Genomic DNA, 19,638 nt, shown 5'->3' on the forward strand with positions numbered 1-19,638 from the left:
TGATTAAGTTAAAATGAGCCCAATAGGGTGGGGCTCTGATCCACCAGGAATGGTGTCCTTGTAAGAAGAGGAATAGACATTAGGGATGTGCGCATAGAGACCAGGCCCCGTGAGGACACAGTGAGGAGGTGTCACTCCAGGGTAGGATCGCATGTGATTAATTGCCTTCTTCATGCATTTCTGTTTTTTTACATCCTAATATTCAATGATCAAATGTTACACTGATAATTATTTTTTTAAAATCAGTGAAATGTAAATAAAAAACCAAAACATACAAAAAAAATTGCTTGTCTCTTCTATCTTTTTTTTTTCGAGGAAGATTAGCCCTAAGCTAACTACTGCCAATCCTCCTCTTTTCGCTGAGGAAGACTGGCCCTGAGCTAACATCCGTGCCCATCTTCCTCTACTTTATATGTGGGACGCCTGCCACAGCATGGCATGCCAAGCGGGGCCACGTCCTCACCTGGGATCCGAACTGGTGAACCCTAGGCCGCCAAAGCGGAACGTGTGCACTTAACCGCTGTGCCACCAGGCCGGCCCTACCTCTTCTATCTTTTAATCCACTAAGAGAGCATGCTAGTTTTGCATGCTGACTTCCTAAGGTATATTTCTATCTATAAAAGTTTTAAAAGTAAAATAAAATAAAAAGTAATTTCCACATGAAATTTTAAAGATTGCAATAGCTTTATTTTCCAGTAGTTAGAGCAATTCTTGCCTTTATTGTTTTTATTTTTTTGAGGGACTTTTGTTGTTATTATTTTTTTTTAATTTTAATCTGTTTCTTGTTTTGAAGATTGGCACCTGAGCTAACATCTGTTGCCAATCTTTTTTTTTTTTTTTTGCTCCTTCTTCTCCGAAAGCCCCTCAGTACATAGTTGTATATTCTAGCTGTACGTCCTTCTGGTTGTGCTGTGTGGGATGCCACCTCAACATGGCTTGGTGAGCAGTGCCATGTCCGTGTCCAGGATCCAAACTGGTGAAACCCTGGGCCACCAAAGTGGAGCACGCGAACTTTACCACTTGGCCATGGGCCAGCCCTGTTGTTATCATTAAACAGAAAAAAAAATAAAGGAGAGGAAAGGAGGGAGAAAAGAAGAAAATCTTCAAAGCAGAAAAATGAACTTGGTAGTTCTAAGCTCAGAGAGATTAAACTTCAGAATCCATATTTTAGTTACATTCCTCATATTTGGTCAATACAGAATATTCTCGAAAGGACTAACACTAATCAGGGCAAGCTCTGCCTCAGTGTCAGATCACTTCCACCTTTAACAATTTATTCCATCTCCCTTGTTGACTAACTATAAGCAAACAAATAAACATTGTTGTTTGAAGTCACGAAGATTTTGAGATGTCACTGCAGCATAAGCATGACCATCATGACCGATAGACTAAGAACATTCTCAAGAACGGCATGAACGTGGAGTAAAAAGACTTCAAAGAAACTGAAGAATTCTAACTTTTTGGGATTTTCAGATGCCTCATGGAAGGGTGACACTTCAGATGGACATTGATGAACGGACAGGACTTAGATAAGGGGAGATGAGATCTCCTGATGCAGGAAGAAAGCAGAGCAAAGGCACACAGGTAGGAGAGTGTGGGACATTATGAGAAAGAATGAGTCATCTTGTTTAGCTGGAGCAGAAAATATAATGGGGTTAGTTAGTAATTAATTTAGAATGATTCATGTGCCAACAACTTTTCCGTTATTTCAAAGGTACCTGAATATTCTAAGTTCACTCTCATTTGGGCATTGTAGAGTGGCCCCAGCTTCCTAACCACTCCACAACGGCTGTATTCTGCAATGCAAACTGATATTTAGAAATTTATAAACAACCCTACTATATCTGAGATTCTTTTATTGAGAGTGGCTATATTATTTGTGTTAACAATATTACTATGTTCATAATATTACTTTTGAGCACCTTTGCTCAAAGTGCGAGGATGACATCATTAACAATACCCAAATACGCTTATCCCATCTCTCATCCAAGAATTTCGAAGTGCTTTACAAACATTAATTAATTAAGGTTCAGAATTAATTAGATGTATTAATTTTTCATTGTATAGGATAGACTTTGCAGCTTCATTGATTTTTACATGCCAGCAACAAGCTTTGTCTGAGTCTCTTCATTTGTTTTCCGTTTGTGTATAAATGGGTATAAAGAGGAGAGGAAGAAGACTTATGGCATTTGGAAGAGAGGAATTTAATTTGAATTTGGACTTTTCAGCTGTCCGTGTGTTTTTTAAATGCCGACCGTGTCATAGTGAGGGCTGACTTTGTAGGGTCGCTTCTAACTTTCTCGATGTGACCCTGGGGAGCTGTGCCAGGAGCTGAGTCTGAGCTCGGCTGCTCTTCCTTTCTTCCTGGCACGCCAGGTTTTTCACATTTTGCTATTGCCTTGACCTAGATTCATATGGAAATAGTGATGCTGACGTCTGGACAAGACACGGACAGTTTGTGATTGTGTGGCTTAAGTGCCTATAAAATATGACCCAAGTGTCTGAAAGGGGAAAAATGCTGACAAATCAGATCTTTTCATACTAGAGGTTGGTTTGAATAAATACACCTAAGGATCGGAATTTTTTCTCAGGAAAGTAGGTGAAAAAAATAGATAAAAAACAAGTGGGTATTATCTTATACATGGTAAGTGGAAATTGGAACACTCGCCTTGAAGGATTGAGCTTCTTCTTTTTCCCCTTTTGTTTTAATCATGCTAGCTTCCAGCAGCAGATCAGGATTTGGGGTTTGTTTGTATTTACAATTGGTGTCTTAAAAGATTCCTTATGAAATGTGTTGCTGTTTCAAAACAGGAAGCCGAGGCTCAAGCTGGTGTGTCCTGGCCGGGCGAATGGAGGCTCCCCCATCTGCATTCTGTTAGGGAGAACACTGACCCTGTGTGTCGAGGAGCAGGTTGGGGGTGGTATTGCTTACATATGTGTCTGGGAGCAGCAGTGGGCTTCGGCTTATGAAGGTTTCCTTCTTTCAGGGTCACACCCCGGCCAGCCCCGATTTAGCCATCTTGGCCCCAATGTCCTCCACATGGCTCACATTCCCAGTCCGTTTGCCCTCGCCGGGCTGAGCTGCCAAGTCCCTGGCTTGCTCCTTCCTGTTCTCCCAGCTGTTCAGTCCTGCGCACAGAGAGGGCAGCACATTTTCCAATGTTCAGACTCCTGCATTGGGGAGTTTTCTTGGATTGTTAGTTCCAGGGAAACAACAGAAGCAAAATTTCAGGGATCTGGTTGTTTGCCTGGAAGCTGCCACCAGTCACTGGCACTGGAATAAGGACCCCTTTAAGCCAAGGTGAATTTAAAGGCGGAAGGTAAAAAATACGTTCATATGAAACTGGTCCTTTCTCTGGGGAGCCCTGGGGCATTTTCCATGGGTGGACAAACTGCTAAATTATTTTTTGCAGACGAGAGCTTTCTTTGTTCTCACTTTTACCCATCAAGCAACCTTCTCAGATCAAGATTACTGGGATTCTGGGCTCTAAAATTCCCTTGCCTAACCGCTTTTTCTTGTGGGAGACCTCCTAGTAGAGGACGTCTCACTCCCTTCTCATTCCTGTCTGTGCAAATCCTAATCATTCTTCAGGCTCCACCCTCTATCCTCACTCCTTACTGAAGATGACCTGTCGACCCAGCCCTCGACTCTCTTCAGCCTCTGAACTCATGGCATTATTGTCTGAACTAATTGGCACTTGATCGTGTATACCGTTGCATTGTGACATCTCCATATCAGATCATTATTAAATTCATATGATTTAACTTTTCAGGGGCCGAACATCTTTTAATACTTTCTGTGGCAGGAACCAAATGTTATCCAGTCTTTGAGTTCTCCTTGGTGCTTATCAGAGTTTGTGGCACATTATCTCAGTATTTATTGACTTAGAGTACTAGGGCAAGAGGAGTTAATTATTGCAATCACTTGTTTATAGTAAAAAATACAATGAATTCTCTGTTATATTTTATATGTATTTATTATAATATATGTATATATAAACACATGTGTATGTATTATATTTTTTCTTTGAATGTAAGTTTTAGAAAACAATTAAATTAATCAGAAGGACAGAAGAGAAATTCATTGGAAGAATACTGGGTTCTGGAGTATTTCTAGGAAATCAAAGGCTTCTAGGCTTCTGGGGTATTTTAAGCAGAAACTGAACAGTCTTCAGAAACGCAGGCAGCTCTCATTCCCCCTCAGTGTCTCGTACCTGTTTCTCTCTGCATATCTGATTTTTACTCTCTTGGTATAGAAATTGACTCTCTCTGTTGTTATTAGAGGGGATAGCCCCACAGTTTGAGAATTTATATTACCTCAATTCTAACCATATTCAGAAACTGACTAGCTATCAATCAGCTCCAATTCCAAATTCTAGAGAAAAAGAGTCTGATTGGTTCAAATTGGATCAGATGACCATTCTAGTTCTACTAGGCTATGGCTAAGGGAACAGGTTATATAAAAATTATCATCACTAGGAGCCCATCCTTGTGGAAGGGAGCCAATTCAAAGGAAAGAGAGATTATTATAATCTAGTCAGACTCTCTAAAATTTTATCAGCAATAAATCTTGAATTTGATCCTTTCCTTGACTTTCAAACTTAGTCAATAATATCATCACCCATGCAGGTCACTGTGGTTAGAAACCTAGACCTTATGCCTGACTCTCTTCCATCTTGTCCTCAAATTCCTTTGATTCAACCTCCTATCTTCCCCCTCCTCTTTGTGCCCACTGATGTTTTCTTAACCCAAATCCTCCCACTTGTTACCTAGATTAGTACAATAGACTTCAAATTGTTCTCCAAGCTTCTAGTCCCACCATCCCTCACTTCCCAGTCACACTCCATACAATGGTATTTTTAGAGCACAAATTGAATGAAGTCAATCTCCTGTGTTGGAATATAATGTATTTTCACAATCACCTACATTCATTCATTTACGCATTCATTTATTCAATATTATTCTGCTAGTATTTATTGCTCACCTACTCTGAGTCACACACTACTTGAGAATATAGAAATAGGGAGAAGATTAAGACACAAAAGATCTCAGCCTCCGTGGGAATTTGAAGGAAGGCAGACAAAATAGAATAAGGTAATTTTAGATAGGAATAATAAAAATGAAGGAAATAAATATGTTGATATGAGAGAGAATACATGGAGGAAATGACATTACTTTAGATGAACTCATCAGGAAAGCCTTTCTGAAATGATATTTGGGATTCAAAAAAAAAAAAAATCAGGGAGCCTGCCTGATGGCCTAGTGGTTAGGTTCAGCATGCTCCACTCTCGTGGTCCAGGTTTGTGGGTTCATAACCTAGGCATGGACCTACATCACTTGTCAGGTCACCGTGCTGTGGTGGTGACCCACATATAAAGTAGAGGAAGACTAGCATCGATGTTAGCTCAAATCTTCCTCAAGCAAAAGAAAAATGAGGGAGATTGGCAACAAATGTTAGCTCAGGGGGACTCTTCCTCAGCAAAAAACAAAAAACAAACAAACAAGAAATCAGACTATGAGAAGAAGCCATTCTTATGAGGATGTGGAAGTAGAGAATTCCAAGTAGGGGGAAGGGAAGGTTCATATGCTCTGAGGCATAAATGGGATTGATCTGTTTCAGAAACAGAGTGTGGCTGGACCACTGTGAACAAGGGGCATGGTGGCACAAGATGAGGTCAGAGAGGGCCAGGGGCCAGGCCGTGGAAGGATTAGCAGTCCTGGTGATCATGTGTTCAATGGGAATCAAGTACGAGCAGAGAGGGGTCACTTTGAAAAGTTTCAAACTTTGAATGTCTATGGCGGCTGCTGTGGAAATAGATAGAACTGTGGAGAGAACAGATCAAGGAAGTCAGTTAGAAGATGACTGAAGTAGTCTAGGCAAAAGATGGTGGCTAAACCACAGTGTGTTGAGAGGGGGTGGCACTGCAAGTAGACCTGATAGGATTTGCTATGGAAAAAATGCAGGGGAGGTGAGGGACAGGGAAGAGCTAAGGAGACTCCTAAGTTTAGGCAGATGTTAGTACATTTTCCTGAAATGAGGAAGACTGAAGAGGAACAGATCAGGTGTGTGTAGAGAGGCAGGGAGTGGGAGTAGGAAATCAAGCACATAAATTCAGAGATGCCCAATATGCATCCAAGAAGAGACATCAATCAGGAAGTGAAATGAGTATGAATCCTAAGAGAAATTTAAACTACAGAATATTAATCTGGAAATAACCTAGAGATGGCTGTGGTACCAGATGACATCATCAAAACAGAGTGTAGACAGAGAGGAAATAGGACCCAAACAGGCGCTGAAGTCACTGACATTTACATGTTAAGGAGAGGATCAGCCAGCAGTAGGGACTGAACAGGTCAGCCCAACATACCTGTCAGCCCAAAAATTCATACGCTCACGGTCTTGAACAATGTGCATTGCCACAGCTTTCTGGCACCTCAAAAAGAGGAACCATCTTAACTTCTTTCTTCTAAAAATGAAGAAAATTGGTATTTGCACAGAAATGCGTATTTGCAGAACAAGGATAATATAAAGCTGGTATCCCCAGCAGTAAGCCTTCCGACTACCCCCCAGGACAGTCTGAATGAAAAAATGATTATGTACTTAATGTCCACTGAGCACCCTGGAGAGAAAAAGAGCATACTATAATTGCAAAGTATTATATTTACCATTATTAATACATGAATCATTCATTAGGAAAAAAGAACTAGGAATCGGAAAGTCAGGAGATAATAGGCTGTGTTTATAATGTTGCACAGAAGGAATTGCAGGCATAAATCCCCTCCCACTAGGATGTGTAGCCAGATTCATGCATGCTGAGTATGTTCTCGTTGCAAGGACAAACCCTTAGCAATCGCTCTAGGGAGCTAGTCTTTGGAGCCAGGTGAACGTCTACTCTGTACTCTTTATCCCCCTTGATCTTTGCCTGCTTTACAGAAGGACTTTTGCATGAAGGGTCTTAGGCGGGAGGAACTTTCTTGAGTAGAATCTCTTAGAAAGACATCACTCTTTTCATAGAGGTGAATATTTTCAAATGGTGTGTCTTCATTTTAAAAGGATAAAGGAATTTATAGAAGTTTGAAAGGGCTTTTAAGAATACCAAGCATAAGCACCAAAATCCGAGAATATCTGCCAGGATTGCCACCTACAGCCCGAAAATTGCATCATGGAGCAAAACAAACAAATATGAACATGTGCCTTTGGATAAATCTTTGGAAACATAGAAGAACAAAAGATTCTAATGTTGATTTGCAGGCCCTTATCGACTGAACTATTTAGTGTAAACAAGACCAAATTGAAATATGCTGTTTCAATGCCTATATTTCGTAAAGGGAGGTAGTTGCTTCCCCAAACAGACCTTCTGAGATATAAGCACCAGAGGTAAAAATTGCTATTTTAAAGGAAAAATCCCCATTAAACATCTTCAAATGGGAGATTGAATTTAAAAGAGGTATATTAATACTGAAACAGGCAACAAGGAGTAAGAGAAGACTAAGTTTGTGACTTTCTTCATGAGTAAGAAATAAAAGACAAAAAAGGCAACTGGTAGGAATGTGGAATGTGTGTGTCTCTGTGTGTGAAAGAGAGTGAGAGATGGTTGGGAGTGACAGAGGGAGAGAGGGAGACATTCAAAGAGAGTGACATTCAGAAGGAGACAGAAAGAGTGATTCGGTCCTGAATTTCTGAAAGAACATCAGAATGATAGATTCCTCTCCACAAACAGTGTTGGGAGCTTGGAAGTGGAGAATTGGAGTGATTTAAGCTCCATGATTTTATTCAAATACCACATAGTTCTAAGACAAGATTCGTAAAACTCTTAAAGACATGTAATTTTGTAATAGAACAACATTTCACAGTCCTTCCGGTCCCTGATTATGAAAGTAACTTATTACTCTATCCTCTGATCCATTTGAATATTCTTCATCTCTCCACCATGAACTGAGTGGCACTTGGAAGGTCTACGGTATTAGTAACCATGAGGGTGAGGTGACTATTAAGCAATAGTCCCTTCCTTTACAATTAGTTTATAAGCCACACATGAAATCAGTCTCGTTTTTGACCAAAAATATTATTCCCAGCTTCACTAACCACCTTATTCACCATGTATTTAGGCAGATGATTTTTGGCTGTATCCAGGAATCAAATTCACTCTAAAAAGGAGAAATGTGTTACCAGTGAGAATGTTTTGATGGACATGCCCTGAACTCTGCAGGTAAATCTAAAGACACATTCCAAAAGTTTGAAGGTCAAAGGGACTATTATTATTGAAATAAGAGTAAAACTTCCCCAAATTATAATATAATTTGATAGAGATGATTCTATTGCTAATTTTTAAAATTCAGTTTTAATAAATTCAGCCCTATTATTTTTATGACATGTAATCTGAACTTTCCATAGAACAAAAACACATTTAATCCAGGGCAGATTCACTCAATTTATAAACAGATTACTGGTTATTTTTTTTTATTGTATCTGTATGTTCTTAGTTAAATTTATTCTTGACTTACGTATTTACCAGTTAGACAGCAGATCCTTTAGTCCTGCCATACCATATTGTTCTTTTCAACATTGAGATTCCCTTTGGAATCTTGAGCTAGTTAAAATTTATGCTTCTAAAACACGCTTGTTAACTCTTGAGCACACAGATTAAAAACTCTATGAGCGCAGTTCTATTTGCACCTGCTGCAGAAACTCTGCATAATGACACTCTGTTCTTTCAAGATGAAGTGGGGTACATGTATTTCACCCTAAGCCATAGCATTCTCACCTAAAGAATGTCATAGAGAAAGTGGCCACTGGAATTTGAAACATAATTTGGGTCAATCCTTACAGACTAGGAAAATATTGCGGTTCCTTTAGTTTATGCACACTATCTGGCACATGCCAAATTATCTAATAAAGGAAAAAATAAACACATAAATGCCAGTTAACTAGGGCCACAACTCAAAGTCTTGATTTCATTAATCACACTACCATTAATTAACTGAGCTGAGGCCTCCAAAAAACACTTGCCCTGTGCGAGAAATCCAACTGTAAAAGATCGTACTCAAGTTATTAACTGAGGACCAATGCTGGCATGAGATGCTCTAAGAATAGCTATTCTATAACAAGTTACCAAACTGCTCCTTCTTCTAGCCTCTAATCTTAAATTTTGTTGGGGATAAAACTGGAAAAAAATCCTTTTTGGAGCTCCTATCTTTTTGTCTGTGGGTGCTGTATATTCCCTACTCTGGGGGGCTTTTGTGCTCTATCAGCTCCCATCTGCTAAATATCTTCCAGATTTCCTAACTGGTCACTCGTCTAGGACCCCCCCCCCCAGCAGGCTTCCTAGAATGGATATAGATTTATTTTTATATTTCTTCTGTCATTTCGATGGGATTGGAGGAGAGAGGAGAAGTCGTTTGTTCAGTCAGCCATTTTGATTCAGAGTTGATAACCTTTTATGAGGGCAGGCACAGAGGGACAGAACTCATGCCCCAGATCCTTTAAAAAGTAATTTTGAGAGACATTTAGCACATTCAGAAGACTAGCAACTTGACCTACATTCTTTCAGTATATTGATTTGCAAAATCCAAGTCTTTCTTTACTTTCATATTTCCTGTACTTCAGTTCTTTAAGAAGAGAAAAAATAGCAAATAGAGAGAAGAGCCTATTAATTATATCAACGTTTACTCTTAACTCTCCAAGTATCATAAACATGGAAAGAGTATGAGATAAGTGCTTTTTTCCCAAATTCAAGTAACAAGAGAATATATATCAATCTTGGAATTCCCATCAATTAGATTTTTGTTTATTTAAATGAAGAGGAACATTCTTGAAAGAGACATATTCTTCTCAGCAGGCAGGTATTGTTTGGTCATGCTTCCACTGGAAAAACATATTCTTGGAAAGAGAAGATAAGACTGTTCTAAGGCATTTTTACTTATTGGTTCTACTGTGTGCAGAGTAAAAACTTATGCTTTCCTCTAATCAGGGATTTTTGTGCATTGTTATATTATTAAGATGAGATGTAGTATATCTTATCATTATCAAAAAAATTTGTTTAATAAATAAAACTAATCAATAAAATTGATGTAGTTTCTATGCAGAAAGATAAAAACATGGGACAAGTTATTACTCATTTTTGTCTCAGTAATTTGTAGTGATGGTGGTGGTGGTGGTGGTGTATATGTGCGTGTGTGCACATATGTGTGTTTAGCTCCCATGCAAGACTTCATTTGGAATCATGTCTTAGTGAAGTATTTTCTCACCAAAACCCAATGTGAAGATGCATGGCAGGATGGGGGCCTGTGGAATGTGCAAGGGCTAGTAGAATAGGAAGAAGGAGAAGAGGAGAGAAGGATGGAGGGGAAAAGGAGGAACAGTCTTCATGGATTCTGGGTTTTCATATGCCATGGACTCAGTACTGGGTGCCCTTCTTTTTAAGCACTTTCCTTGATACTCTTTCTCAGTACCCAGCGCCTTTCTGTTGCTAAGTGTCTGCTCAGAAATCCTACTATAGTGCTTCCTCTAAGATGTCCCTCCCCAATGACTACTCCATGTTTTTGACTTTTCCTTCTTTTCTATCCTCATTAATCTACTCAAATGATTTTTGCTTTCTTCAAAACCTATCTCTAATTTCTTCCCCTCCCCCATAGAATTTCCTCTGACTATTCGTTAGGCCAATTTCTCCTTTCTCTGATTTACTTCAGCACCTAGAGTCTACTTTTCACAACAGAGTTAAATATTTTCTCATAAGGCTAGGAGTGGCAAGAGGTAATAGGGACAGCATTTAATATTTATAAATCCTTTAAAACTAACATTGTGCTTTCATATTTTTAATCTCAATGAATTTGAGGGAGGTATTACATGCCCATTTTAATGATAAGTATATAGAAAGTGAAAAGTAATAAGAGACTGTTCAAGGTCACTCAACTATTTCTTTAAGAACAGAGCTGGGAGAGGAAGGCGATACCACTCTGGGGCTCACAAAAAACTCAAAAATCATTCCAGGCAGCCATTGGGACTATATAGTAAAAAGGGCTTTGGACCTTGGTCCATATCCAGGCTCTGAAATTTACCAGCTGTGTGACAAGGCAAATCACTAGTCCACTTTGACCTGTTTTCTGTCCCAAGTACCACCAGTGTTTGTCATTAAAGGAAATGAGATGCAAGGGCAAAGTTATCTGTTAAAAGTACAGCTCTGTAAAAATATTAGGCATGATAGGGCTGTTGTGTTTCACAGCTTCAGACTTCAGAATGCTCCATTCACATAGACTGAAATGCTCCAGGGCGTAATCACTTTGTATTACATTTCAATAGTAATCCATTGGAATTCTGCAATTCTTGTGATTCTGCCAAATTGCTTGCTGTTGTTGTTTAAATTTGCAAAAGGAGAAAATGAAAATTGGGGATGTTTACAGAATAAGTTGTTTGAAGTCCACACCTGGACAGTGATCAATGTCCTGGTCGTCTATTACTATGTTATCTATTGTTTTGTGACTTAAAGCTACAATTTCTTCTTATCTCATAGTTCTAAGGGCTGACAGACTAGCCGAGGTTCTCACTTGGAGGCCCTCAATATGGTCTCAGTCAAAGAGCTGGAGTAATCTGAAGACGTCTTCACTCAGCACCAGTGCTGCTGAGGTGGCTGGAACAGCTTCAGGCTGATTTGTCAGTGCTCCCTCCAAATAACCTCTCTAAACAGAGAGCTTGGATTTTCTTACAGATTACAGTCTCGAGGTAGTTACTTGTAAGCTGGCTTCCCCCAGAATAAGAGTTCCAAACAATTAAGGGGGAGACTACGAAGCTTCTTATAACCTAGATTTGGAGTCCTAGAACAACATTTCTGCTGTGTTCCATTAGTAAAGCAAGTGATACGTGCCAGCCCAGATTCAAGGAGAGGGGAGTAGACTCGACTTCTCAATAGAAAAATGGTGTGTTATGGTCAGGGAGGGAAGGAATTAATGGCAGTTATCTTGGAGACCAGCTATCATAGTGAGGTCTCTCTATCCTCTAGTCTATTGGCTGATCAATGTCTCAAAGTGTGTATGTTACCAAACTGCCAATGTCCTATCTGTCACTCACCCTAACATCAAACTCATCACTACCCCTTGCCCACCTGTGTTGCGCATGGGCACCTACACACACAGAGATTCATTGTCTACTAATGAATATCTATCTGTCTCATTCATACATCAATCCACCCACCTGAACTTTTGTTTTTAGATTGAGCATATTGCTACTGAAAATAACAGTTTAGCTTTTAGTACTAAATACATACACAGACCAAAAATCGGTTCCTTGGTCGTACTTGCCTTCCTTAGGCTAGCTGCCATGACAAAATATGCATGTTTGATCACAAGAGAAACCAGAAAAAAGAGTTCGGGAAGATGAACCAATGTGACTGCATCTAAGAAATTAGCAGGTCGGTATGCGTGTTTGCACATGGTTGTGTATATATGCTATGTTTATATGTATGTATGTCATGCATATAGTATGTACGTATGAATATGTATATATATGTTTGTATGTGTGTATATATAATATATATTACATATTATATATTACGTTTGTGTATATATTCCAGACTGTCCAAGAGTAGTGGTATGTAAAGAGCAGTAATATCATTTTTATACAGAAAGATAAATCCTGAAATTCTGAGACTATAATTCCCCTCTAGGTCAATATTAATTTTTTGCCTGACTTTAGATTGGTAAAAAAATTGCCTACAGTCTTTATCTCATAAGCTACACTAAAACTATTTTAAATTATTGCCTATTTGATTTTGTGTATTTTTGTACATCTAATTTTTATAATGAAACAAGTGGGATGCACTTTTATTTTAAATACTAATGGTAACAACCCTAATGAATTCAGGCTGCTTCTGTATTATGTGTTGGTGAAAATGCAGTGGCAGCTATGAAGCTGCCAGGCATATCCTGCCAAGAAAATGTACATAAGGAAAGTATATAGAACAACTGTTAGAAAAGCCTTAAGAACTCCCTGTATCTCCTTAATATGGTATTAAAATGATTTTAATTGTGCACACCCACCCGCAGACCTCCAAGGGTTAACTGCACACAATGTAATGAATTCAATAATGATGAGTTAAAAAAGGTCTAATTAGCAAGTAACCACTTTATTATGAAAGAAAATGGTAATGAATTTAATAGCTCAAAATCATTAACAATATTTAGTTTGCTGGTACTTGTTCTCTATTATCCTCATTAATATGAACATTTAATATGTTTTAAAATGGATTTGTAATACTTTCTGTGCCATGAGGTTACACTGACAGAAAGAGTGTAATTATTCTGCTAATTGTTATCACTGTATGTTTGTGCTCCGAATAGAAGTATATTTAGGTGTTAATACCAAAAAAAAAAAAGTAATTAAGAAAGGAAAGATTTAAAACCTAATTAAACAAAAACTCAAAAAAAAAAAATCTTAGTCCAGCATAAGAAAAGAATTTCTGAAGCAATTGCTTTGGAAAGTTTTTTTTCTCCCTATGAATTCATTTTTCCCATTGTTGTGGATTTCTTGAAAGAGGGAATAAAGTTATCTAAAAGAAAACTGGGATAAAAAGAAAGAAATAGAAGAAGTTCAAGATTCACATTCTGCAGAGTGAAGTTAGATCTTTTCAACATGCCCAACTGCAATGAAATGCAACCTCTCTGATGATCGCTGACAACCAGCATCTCACACATCGGGCAGTTGGTAGCTTTGCTCTCTCATCTGAACTAATCCTAGAAACTCCCTCTGTCTCCATTGTCCCTTTAAGGATCCTCACACTTACAGGGGTTTGTTTCCCAACTGGTCTCATTTCTTCTGGGATTCGGTATAGTTTTTCTTCTTTAGGCATCCTTTAGTCACCAGAGCCACTACAGGTACAAATCCTCATAGGTGGAAAATATCACAGTGTACAGAAGACAAACGTTGTTTGAACAACATGTAACACCACCAAAGGCAAAAGAGAAAGATGGAAACAAGCAAGCAAACGAATGAGCAGAGCAGCTTCCTCCCAACAAAGAGCCTGGAATCCTTCATGAAGACACCAGCCTGGTATGCTGCTCACGGTTCGTGGTCGTATGCTCTTCTCATTTTGGCCTGCTTGAAAACAGAAGTTTGATAGACTCTTCTGATCATTTTAACCTAAACTATAACCAGATCACAGTACTTGATTCAACACTCCCTTAGAATTTTTAAGATCAAACTACATTTGATGTTTCATTTTTCCATATGGATATACATAATTTTGATTGTTCCTGTCATTCATCCTTTTGGCCAATATTCATTGAGAAGGTACTATTCTTGTCCTCTCTAAACTACTTAATTGTTGCAGGAGGCTTCTTTTGCCTTGACACTTATGTTGAAGAGCCAGATCTTGCCCCAGTTCTATGGTGACACTCTGACCAGAGATGAACATGGTGGGAGGCCAGGATAGTGCCTATATATACTGCTTCTACTTCAGTGATTTGACAACTTTACATCTCCATCCACTTTGATACAGTTTTATGATCATCTTGCTATCTTCCTTGGGGGCATCATTAGTAAGAGGATATCCAAAAATTGTCATTATTTCACTGGGTATAACGTTTTAAAATCTTAAAATATATAGTAGGTAGGCATTTCATATATTTGGGCCTATAAAGATAAGCCATAGAAGGAATAACCTCACACAAGTCGTTTCAGTCCAGGTGAAAGAAACAAAGAGAACTGAAAGAAGGACTCAGTGGAATGATGACTTCCCTGACCTACAAATAGACTTAGACGGTGCTCATATTCATGGACCACCTGAAGTAGGGTCTCTCCAACAGCTTTATCCACTTTTTCTCTTTGTTTTGAGAAAATTTTCAGTGGTGTTGACTGATTTACTACATTTGAATGACTAATAATTGCATTAAATTTGAAGATTCAACCATCATATTGGTCAAAAACACCCAAAGGGAAATCTTACCTAATTACGGTAAGATATGACTGAAATAACCTAGATATGTGTAACAACTTTCTGGATCAGCAACGTACATTCAATTAATTCTCAATTATTTGCACTGATATAAGGAATAGGCTGAACATAAACCATAGCATAATTTCCCTAGCTGGAAAATGGTTTTTTTTTTTTCCTTTAATACTTTAGTATAGATTAAGAATCTCTTCTAAGAAGACAGTAAAGACAAACAATGAAGACCTGCTTTAAAAATTCTTAGAAAGTTCCAATATCCTTTATCTGGATCCCTCAATACTTCTATTTTACTATCCTCGCCCCTGCCTCCACCAACATGGACAGACTGCTCTTGTGCCCACCCCTCCTCCAGCATCCTCTGTTCTTGGCGTCACTCCAATATTCCCTAAGCAAATTTTGCTATCAAAGCTCTGCATGAAACAGACAGAGACAAATTCAGAAATTTCAAAGGACCATTCTGCATTCTACTTGCAAAGTACATAGAAGTTAGATTCCCAGAATCAATCACTTAATACATATCTATATTTTGAAAGCATTCTCTTGAACCTGAATGTATTGAATACAATATCAGGAACATAGGAGCTCCAGTAAATTTTGGTTCATTCATTCTTCCTCTCAAGCAGCCTATTAATACTGTACTACATTTTGTATAGAGGCCCAGATAAAGTAAGAGCTCTTGTTCCTGCTTTCAAGGAAAAGATTTGTCCAATATGGAGCACTTAGTCAATAAACAAAGCAAATTGTAACCTATAGTTGGCATCATCAATTACCCTACAAGCAAGCTCTGCTCCAGAATGCTGCCATTCAGACATCTATACAGAAATACACGGGCAAGCAGCCCAAACAGTTTAGTAGTACATATTAAAAAGGGATTACTTTCTACCCCCTAAGATTAAAAATATCCAGATTATCTGACTGCCTTAAGGAATAAATGTCTGTAAACAGTTTTTAATTCTCCAGGCCAAGAGATGAAGTTATCCAGCCAGTTTGCATCAACATAGATAAAGGTAATAAACAATATATAACTAAAGTGACAAAAAAAATCCTACAAGTGATAATGGGTTTGTCAATCTGCGGAGTCAGTGGGTTTGGTTTTCTGTAATGACAGCAACATTAGAGACAATTTTTCCAGTACACTCTTCCGCTTTTCTTTTGTTCTTATACAATAATTGTATACACTATATGCTGTGTATATATTGACTTTGATTCTTAACAAAAATAAAACTATGTATAGTATTGTATAATCTGATTGTTTTACATTACAGTAGATCTTGGACATAGTTCCATTTCCATAAATAGAGCTATATCTCATCATTTTAAATGATCGTGCGATATTATATGATCCTTGTATAATGACGGTGTCCGATTTTTTTTGTGACTAGACGTTAGGTTTTTCTCTTTGCTCTCATCTGGGGAGGGGCATTCAGCTTTGTATACTTGCCTGATTTCTTCCTTAATATAAAATTCCTCAAGTAAAATATATCCAAAGATATACCCAATTTAAAATACTACAACATTTTGTCAAATGGCCCTCCAGAAATATTGTCAACATATACCTCCGCCAACCATGTGAATGAGAGTGACTGTTTCTTCATATCTTCATCAACATTGGACGAAGTTTATCTTCTTTTCTCCCAGTCTAGTAAAAATCAAAATCTAACCTATCATTACGGTTTTCATCATTCTACTTTACATTTACAGTGCTGTTGGTATAAGCTTCTTAGTTCATCTTCTCTCTACCCTTTCTTACTTATCAAATAAATAATTTTAGGACTATAATTTTCTTTCTAAGTACCATTTTCCTAGATACTACAAGTTTCTTTTTTTGTTTTTTTTTTTTTTGTTTTTTTTTTTTAAAGATTTTATTTTTTCCTTTTTCTCCCCAAAGCCCCCCGGTACATAGTTGTGTATTCTTCGTTGTGGGTTCCTCTAGTTGTGGCATGTGGGACGCTGCCTCAGCGTGGTCTGACGAGCAGTGCCATGTCCGCGCCCAGGATTCGAACCGACGAAACACTGGGCCGCCTGTAGCGGAGCGCGCGAACTTAACCACTCGGCCACGGGGCCAGCCCCAATACTACAAGTTTCTTATGCCATAAAATTACTGTCATTAATTGTAAATATTTTGTAATTTCTAATATGATGGTTTCTTTTTACTCCAATGGTTATTTAGGGAAGTATCTGCACATCTTACCTATCCAAACACACGCTGCTCTTTATTACTTCATTATTGCACATTCTAAGTTTTTGACATTATCAGAAAAGTTATTCTGTACAATACATATCTTTTAAAAATATCTTGAGGTTTTCTATGTGTTAAAAACTTCTATCATTTTTTTTTATGCTCAGTCTATCAGTTGATAATTGAGTTCTATTAAAATCTCCAAGACTGTGCTGGTATGAATTTCTCCTTGTAACTCTCTCAGTTTTTGCTTTATATATATATATATTGAGATAATATATTCTGTTACATATAGGTCATGATTATTATATATTCATTTTTCATTAGGTAGCATCCTTTTTTACACCACTTAATGTGAGATTTTGCCTTAATTTTTATTGTGTCTGGAATTTATTTTGTCTCAAATTGTCTAAATTTCTATATCAGCTTTTTTTACAGATTACGTACCTGATATTTCTTTTGGTTGGTTATACTTGGGATATCTTCTTGGATATCTTCATTTTTTTCTAGCCTTTCTACACTATTTTGCTTTAAGAGTAACACTTAGCATACAGCTGAATTTTTTAAAAAATTCAACTTGAATTTAGCCTCTGCCTTTCAATAGATGAGATTAATCTACATCTAATAATTATTTTTACAGATATATTTAGACTTATTTTTATCATCTTAGTTTGTCTTTCTCTTTAACACTTTTTATTTGCTTTTTCTTTTGTAGCATTCCATTGGATCAATTGATGTTCATTATTCCCTTTATCTACCATTTGAAATTTATATATTCTATTACTAGTCTTTTAGTAGCTACTCTTAAATTTTAATCTGAACGCTTAACAAAGGCAACAGTGCATTTGTATGGCTATAGTCTTCCTCAAAGATAAAATGGCTTAGAATGTGTTCACTTTTAATTCCTTGATCCAATCTTCCATATTATTAATATCTTGTATTTTAATTCCTCACTGTTCTTAAAAGCCCCTATTATAATCTTTAGAATATTTATGATCAATATTATTTACTTATTAGGTTGAACCACATGACTTGCCGTTTTTATAGATCAAAAAAACTCCCCAAAGAGCTCATAAAAGTATGAGCTAAAATAATGATATGTTTACTAATATCTTTGTTCAATATGGTTGAATGTTTTATTTATTTCTAATACATTTCTAATACCAAATAATCCTACATGGTTTTTAACGAAAGCAACAATTAAATGAAAACAGACCTTTACCTAGTCTTTCTCACCTCCTGATTTCCTCTTCCAAGTCAACTACATGCAACAAACTTAACATCCTTTCTGCTTACCCCCACTGTTCTGAATAACACACTTACTTGCTTTCTCTCTTGATTTTTTTTTTTAACTTTTAAAGATAACCTACTGAATTTCTAGTGTATAAAGTGAGAAATTTAATTATTTTATTCCACTATATGTCCCCTACCATATACACCTGTCCCAATTTTTAAGTTACCTTGATATGCAGGATTTATGTAATTGTGATTAAATAAATATTGTTCACAACCAGGGCATCTGGTATACAGTTATATGTGTTTTCATATATTGCCCCCCAAATTAATAATCGGATCTTATTTTAGTTTGTTTAGTTTTCTACGCATTTCTATTCTCCACTTGCCCCTTTAGATCCATTCTCCATCCCTTTTCACCTTCTTTCTGATTTCAGAAGCTGACCTATGTGGGAAACATCAAAGGCTTGCTTGTCTTTATGTTTCTAATTGGGTTCATGGAATTGGGAGCACTGTTCAGAGATTAGGTGGATGAAGAAGAGAGAGCTCAAGGAACTAATTCCTGTGGCTCCCTCTTTGCTAGCCCTTGTCTAGTGCTGGATGGCCCCTTGGGCAAAGGTCACTACACTTCTCAAGGGAGCTTTTTCCCCATGATTATGATTCTCTCCTTCCAGGTTCTATTAGCTCCTCTCTGGCTGCCCTATTTCCTTTCAGACTAGGGGTAGTGATATATAGATTTGCTCTTGCCACCCCAGGGCATTACCCTCTTCCTTGCAGCTCTCCTAGACCCCGGCCACTCTGTGTAAATAATCTCTCCATTAAACCACCCTCCAATTATCCTAATTTCAATGTTCTGTTTCTTGTTGTGATCCTGACAGTTCATTGTTTGAGTCCCCTAACTCCCTGCCAGAGATATAAAATAGCACACTGTAATGGCAAATGCAACTATTCCATTCACTTTCTTGTCCTGTAGACATCCTTGTCTGAGCCTCCAATCTTTCTGTTCCAATCTCTCTCTTTTCTAATTAACTAAGCCTTAAAATGAAGTATCAAATATATATAGAAAAGTATGCAAGTCATAAGTGAATTTTTACGAAGTGAACATGTGTGTAATCACCACTCAGATCAAGAAATAAACCATAATGGCACCCTTAGAATACTCTCTTTTGGCTTTGCCTATCATCATTCTCCTCTTAAAGTTAACCACTCTACTGACTTCTATCACTAGGAGTAAATTTTTTTATTTTTGAATTTAAGTAAATGAAATCATGTAGTATGAGCTCT

Source organism: Equus przewalskii, chromosome 14 (genome assembly GCF_037783145.1).
Source record: "Equus przewalskii isolate Varuska chromosome 14, EquPr2, whole genome shotgun sequence".
In the NCBI taxonomy this organism is placed as follows: domain Eukaryota; kingdom Metazoa; phylum Chordata; class Mammalia; order Perissodactyla; family Equidae; genus Equus; species Equus przewalskii.